We start from the raw sequence: 6,729 nt of genomic DNA on the forward strand, positions 1-6,729 counted from the left end.
CGGCGGGGGCCCCAGGCGGGCGCACATCCCGGCCCGCGCCGCGCTCAGCCGGAGGGCGCCGGGCCTCTGCCCTGCACCCCGACACACCTCCGCGGGGAGCGGGCGCGGGGCGGGGCAGGGACCCAGGCGCCCCGCCCCCACCACGCTGCTGCCCCGCTTGGGACCCGCCTGCACCCGCGGACACCGGCGTGGCTCGGAGCTGCTCCGACCCCCTGGACCTGGGATTGTCCGGCTCCGAGTCTGAACCCCTGTGCTCTGCTCCCGCATCTGTGTGCGTGTGCCCTGCCCCTCCGGTGGGGAAGGCGAGTGTTTCTGAGCCACACAGTAAGAGTGTGGGCCTGGGTCCGCGGGGCAGGGTGTCCAGCCCAGGATGGTCTGGCTGCTGCACCTGTGCTCAGCAAAGGGCACCAGGAGCTCTGCACCTCCCGGTGGGCCTCCTCGGAGCTGGAGCTCTGGGGGCCTGCGTGGTCGAGCACATCCGGGCTCCTGTCCAGGCCAGGCAGGGGTCTGTCTGCCCATCCTCCTAAGCCAAGCTGCCAGACCCACAGCACACAGGTAATCAGGCTTAACCTGGTGGCAGGTGGGGAGGAGGGACTGACTGAGCCATAGCTGAAGTCCCTGGAGAGGTGACCGGGAAGGAGGGAGCCAAGCAGGGAGGCCTGGGGAGTCCCAGGGAGCAAAGGCTAGGCCCGCCTGGCCTCACGGGTCCAGGCCCAGCTGACTGCTACCGGCGCCCTCTCCACGGGCTGCCATTACTTCTCTGCAGGTGGCTTCTGTGGCCCCGTCTTTACCAGCCAGTGAGTTCTACAGAGGGCAGGCATTGGCTCAGTCTTGATCCCTTCTGAGCACTCATAAATGTTGGAGTAACGGGACCAGAAGTTGGAGTAATGGCTGTTGTCGCTGGACTAACCATGTAGTCGACTGCAGTTCAAGTCCCAGATCCGGTGGCTTAAAACTCACGCCGGGCATGTATGCGTGCGTGCCCAGGACCCCTAGAGGAGAAGAGGAGAAGGGATTGCGGCATGGCCATCCCCCCTGGGGATGATTTCTTGCTTTTTGTCTCTCTGTCTCTGTCTTTCTGGCAAGCACAAGCGCCCTATAGCAAAAACCTCTCCAAAACAAAAACAGTTTGCTGATCAACTAAGCAACTAGGTGTGTGTGCGTCCCTCCCCCACGCCCCCCTCCCTCTCCTAGTCTCTCCCTTCCCCAGGCTGGGCCCCCCTGCCTGGGCCCCCACAGGCAGCAGTGTGGGGTGGCAAGCTGCTGCCTCTGGAAAGGGTTAATACTGTGTGGGTCCTCCCTGGGGACAGGGCTGGGGGAGGGGCTAGAGGAGCTGTCACTCAGGCAGGAGCTCCAGAGCCGGAGGAGTTGGAGCCTCCAACCCACTGTGGGCTCCCTCCTGGGCCTGCAAGGGGGCAGAGGGGAGGGGCTGTGGCCTGAGGGCGGCCCGGCTGGCCCTGATTTGTGTGGGGGTTTTCCACTTGGGATGCCAGATGTGCCAGGACACACAGAGGGTGCGGTTGCCCTGGAGAGGGGTCCCCAGGAGAGCCCCACCCCCATCTGGGGTGAGGGCAAGAACTTCAGGGGCTTCAGAGGCTGAGACCGGCCCAGCTCTGCCCGCTCCCCTGTCCAGGCCTGTGCTGGACTTCGTCCTGCTCTGCGCCGGCCCCCAAGCACTCAAGGAGTGTTCTTTATGAGGAAGCACAAAACGCGTGACAGGCCCCAGGCACAAGAGGACATGCACTGGGGTTGCTGCCACCCTCGGGACCCTGAGCACCTTCCTTGGGGACAAGGCTGCAGGGACGGCTTCCCTGGCTGCAAAGTGGACAACGGTCCAGGCCTCGGAATGCTGCGACAGAGAGGGCCGCAGGGCTGCCAGGGCAGGCAGGAGGGACACGCGGAGCCATCCCCGCAGCTGCAGGTGGGAAGGGCCAAGTGTAGCCAACAGGGGCACACACCAGCAGGGAAGTCTGTGGGTGGAGTGGCAGGCATGGCCAGTCGTGCCCTAGTGACGCCGCCACAGACTGGAAGGTGGCCCGGGACACCGTCGGGCCGAGGGGCCTGGAAGCAGCCACGCTCTGCAGAGGTTGCTGAAGGCATGGACGGGCGTCCCACTGCGTGGGGGTGCGTGTCACGTGTGCACAGACCTGGCACGAGCAGGAGTGGTCGCAGGCCTGCAGCCAGCCCCAACTTCCCGTGCAGAAAGTCCGTTTGACTCTCCCACACCCCAATGGGCACCAGAGCTGCGTGGCCCATTCTGAAGAGCAAGGCCAGCCTGACCAGCAGACAGGACAGCCAGAGAGGCCCACTTCCCCTCCCTTCCATAGCCACCACCCCAAGGGGGACAGACGGACAGTCTCATCTGGAACCCAGGTCCTAGGACAGGGCTTCTTTGGCCAAGTGCTTTAAATCCTCCCCCCCACCCCTGCCCCGACCAGCCCCTCGTAAGCCCAGGACCTCAAACATGGCCCCACGCCCTCTCAGAGAACAAAGCTCAGGGCTGTCCTCCCCCACCTCCAGACACACTGGCAACTCCAGCAAAGAGCCTCACTCCTGGACTAAGAGGCCAAACGGCCACTGCCCTCCGAGGTGGCGGGCCCCAGGGCTGAAGGGCTGGGGCTGAGGTGGGAGCCATGCTCAGGCCACACCGCCCCGCCTAGCTCGAGCTGCCCGTCCAGCACCTCTGCAGCCACAGAACCCTCCGAAGCTGACAGCAGTGAACGTCCCGTCGCAAGTGAGCGGGAACCATGGATAAGCGCCTGGCTTTACCAGGAGCCCTGCACTGGGGGCTGGTGAGGAGCGGGGTGCAGAGGGCCTGCCCACAGGGAGCCTCCGTCCCTCCCTAGCTGTCCCCATCTGCCCGGAGCCCCACTGGCCATCCTGCCTGAGCTTCTTACCCCAGAGCACGCCTGCCCAGGGTGCTCATGGGTCGCCCTGGACACAGACACTCATCAGACGTGCATACACATGAGGCGTCCATCCTGAGACTGTGGCCTCGCAGGAGCGGGTACCAGGCGAGTGGCCCTCACCCACAGCAGGTATCACAGCGGCCTGCCTCTGGGAAACAGAGCCTAAGTGTGCTGGGGCTCACAGAGGCTCGTGAGACTCTGGAGAGAGGCCTTGCAGCCCCAGCCTGTGTTTGGTGGAAGAAGGAGGCCCCCGGGCCGGGCTTGGGCAGGAGAGAGCATCTGGGACTCTCATCGTGGAGAGGAGAGGAGCAGCAGCAGCCGGAGGACCCAGGGATGGCTCTGGAAAGGCTCATGAGCAAGAGTTCGGCACGGTATGACACAGGGATGGTTCGGGTGTGGGACACAGAAGGGCTGCACCGAGTCAGTGCACAGGTCTCCAACGGCTGCCCTGGAGAAGGGGCGGGTTTCCACCCATGCCCCAACATGATCCTTTCCCAACTCTCCGGCTCTGCCCCGGCTGCCTCTGGAAGAGGCACTGAGGCCCCGACTTCTCTCCCTGCCTGGGTCACTGTGTGAATTTCAGCAAATGCCTGCTTACTTCCCCTCCAGCAGCCCCTGCACATGGCACTTCGAGAGTGTCGGACCACGCCCATACTGACTTCTGGGGTCCCTGGGTCCTGCAGTGGAGCTGGCTTCCAAGACCCCGCGGTGAAGTCCGAGCGTCGTCGTTCGCCGTTGAGCCATTGCGCCGGGATCACGCTGCCCTGCGCTCTGGCTGGCCGGGCACCCGGGCAGCGCGGAGCGAGCGCGCCCCCTGCCGGCTGGTAGTGAGCACAATCCTGCTCCTGGTCCCTGGGAGGCAGGCGGCCTTAAGAGCACCGTGGGCCTGCAGCCGCACTCCCACCAGGGTCACAGGGTCACAGCGATGCGCACTTGTCACTTAGCGGAAAGGAAGTCCGGAGGAGCAAACCCCAAAGCATTATCAGCTCGCATTTGCTCCCCGACGTCACTGACTGCCCCTCTGACCTGAGCCCTGCTGGTGATCAGCATTCCAGACATTTCCTCTCCACTCACCAGGCCCTCCTGGGGTGGCCAACCCAGCCGTGCCCAGGCCTGAGGACTGCTGTTGGTCATTGTTCCCAGTGCACCCAGGGCCTCTCAGCAAGGCATGCCCTGGGAGCTCTGCTCGGCAAGGGAGGGGGCACAGGTGGCAAGCTGGGGTACACACTTGTTTCTCAAGGAGGAACCGGGGTGGCGGGTCGAGGTTGTGGTGTGATATAGAAGGGGAATGGGGCAGGAAACACCCGCAGCCGGCCCACAGCCACGGTCTCTGTCTCTGGGCTCTCACAGGAGGGGCCTCAGGTCCTGGGGCTCACCCTGATTGCCACACCCCTCCCAGGATGCTGCCCCCACCCCTGCAGGGCCTCCCTGCTGTTGCCCACTCCCACCCCCCTCAGCGGATTTCCCCTCTGCCTCATCACCACCCAGACGGCACTGTAGGCCTGAGCTGGGCCCTGCTGTGGGGCACGGACACCTCCTGCCTCGTGGTGGTCGAGCCGTGGACAGGCTCCCACCACCCACCCATACTCCACGGCACTCAGGTCTCCTGTCTGGTGGCTGATGCTCACCTAGGATTTCTGATCTACAGGAGAGCGACCACAGCCCTCTGAGGGGCCCTTATTGCTGTGGAAAAAGGCGCATCCTCTTGGCCTGCCGCTCCACAGGTAAGCAGGCCTTAAATAATGAACCCAGGGCTGCCTAGTGGATTAAGAGAACCAGTCCCGGGCTGGCAGGTGACATGGTGGTTAAGGGCACTGGATTCCCACAAGGGCAACCATGGTTCGAGTCTTGGACCTGGTGGCTTACTTTCTGTCTTCCTCTCTCTCTCTGGTCAAACTAAAAGATAATAACAATGGAATTAAATTAATAATTTTTTTAAAATTAAAGAGAGAGGGAGAACCAGTCCCACATGGCTAAGCACACTGTTCAAATCGTGGCCCTGGTGGCTTTGAAAAACACACTAGGGGGGGCCAGCAGGTGGCAAGGTAAAGGTACTAGAATTCCCACATGGCCAACCACAGCTCGAGTTCCAGACCTGGTGGTTTGTTTTCTTACTTTCCCTCTCTCTCTCTCTGGTCAAATTAAAATAAATGAATGAATAAATAAAATAAAATAAATATTAAAACACACACACACACACACACACACACTAGGAGCATGGGTGTGCATGCTTCAATCCTAGCCAGATGGAGAGCCGGAGGGAGGGGACTGTGGAATGGCCGTGCCCAATTAGGGGTGTTTTCTCCCCTGCCTGTCTGGCTCTCTCCAGCCAGTACACACACCTCTGGCACCTCCTCTCCCCGAGCTCTGAGCCTGTGCTCTACAGGGGCAGGCCTGGCCCTGTGACTTCCTTTCTGTGGGTCACCTCTGGGTCCATTTTTCAGCCAACCAGCTGACCAAATTCAGCCCTTTCTAACACCCTGCACTGCAACGTTAAATCCGGAATCTCTGCTTCTGGATCCATACCAACAAATACATTTATTTTTTTCTAGTTGCTGTAGGGTGTGTTGTACTTGCCAGAGACACAGAGGGAGAAGAAAGCACCTCCAGTGAGGCATTGTCGCTTTGCGATTCTTCCTCCTGTTTCTCCACCCCATCAGGATTAAGGGTACACATGCACCTGTACCTGGCATGCTTTTCAAGCCACTGAGGCTAAGACTCAAACCATGGATAGCCACATGGGATCCGACTTCTCTGAACCACTAGGCTACAGGGTAGGCCCAGTAGCAATAAATTTAGCTGGGGACCAGCAGATGGGATAATGGTTATGTCACTGGACTTCCACGTAGTCGACCGTGGTTCGAGTCCCAGACCTTGGGACTTAAAACTCATGCTGGGCATGAGTGCATGCATGCCCAAAATCCCAAGAGGAGAATGGAGAAGGAACTGTGGTGTGGCCATCTCCCCTCGGGGGTGATTTCTCACTTTCTGTCTCTCTGCAGAGCACACGTGTACTATAGCAAAAATCTCTCAAAAAAAAAAAAATCAGCCTGGTACAATTTTCTGTCTCCCCTCCCCATACACACACCCTTAACATCCATTCTCATGCACAGCCCTAGATTTGTGTCAGTATAAATGAGAAAAACGGGCTCTTTTGGAGTATAACACATCTCATGGGTCACACTTAGCACCCTGGCCTTCGGGGCCGGGCTGGGACTTGCTGAGGTCTCAGGGCCTCTGCCTGGGAAGCCCCCTCGGTGCTCCCACCTGTTACTGCTGAGCTGAGCAGAGCCCCACAGTCCTCCCAAGGGGCAGTGTCGGCTCAGTGGTTAAGGACACCGGCTTCCCACGTGGGCATCGCCCCTCTACACATCCCAGTGCCACCGCTCCACTTCCCTCCCGCTGTCCTGGTCGTTAACCTGCTACGGTCTGCCTCCTCGGGTACGCCCTGAGACTGAGGACAGGGCCTCACCCGGGCCGCTCATGGCTGCAATGCCAGCAGAGCCCAGCACAAGGCAGAGCAGATGCCTGATGTTCACAGAGACAGGACAGAATCGCGCACAGAGCGGGCACTCACACCCTGGCTGCCCCACGGCTGTTGTAAAGACAGCGGGCTTAGGGCCAGCAGCTGGCGTACTGGCTACGTCGCTGGACTCCCAGTAGTTGACCGCGGTTAGAGTCCCGGACACGGTGGCTTGAACTCACACTGGGTGCGTGTGCGTGCGTGCCCAAGATCCCAAGAGGAGAACGGAGGAGAAGGGATCGCGGCGTGGCCATCCCCCCCGGGGGTGATTTCTCGCTCTCTGTCTCTGTCTCTCCG

The 6,729-nt window shown here is 61.0% G+C and overlaps 1 protein-coding gene across 1 annotated transcript in view; it reads right to left on the reverse strand.

Annotated features, from left to right (window-relative positions):
* HS3ST6 (heparan sulfate-glucosamine 3-sulfotransferase 6) overlaps positions 1-941 on the reverse strand; it is a 6,527-nt gene extending 5,586 nt beyond the window's left edge. Inside the window, exon 1 of the mRNA XM_027770984.1 lies at positions 911-941. The gene's annotated coding sequence lies outside the window, so the exon portion shown is untranslated. The remainder of the gene's footprint in view (positions 1-910) is intronic.
* Positions 942-6,729: the final 5,788 nt, after the last annotated feature.

Source organism: Tupaia chinensis, unplaced genomic scaffold (assembly GCF_000334495.1).
Source record: "Tupaia chinensis unplaced genomic scaffold, TupChi_1.0 Scaffold000178_1, whole genome shotgun sequence".
Taxonomy (NCBI): Eukaryota; Metazoa; Chordata; class Mammalia; order Scandentia; family Tupaiidae; genus Tupaia; species Tupaia belangeri.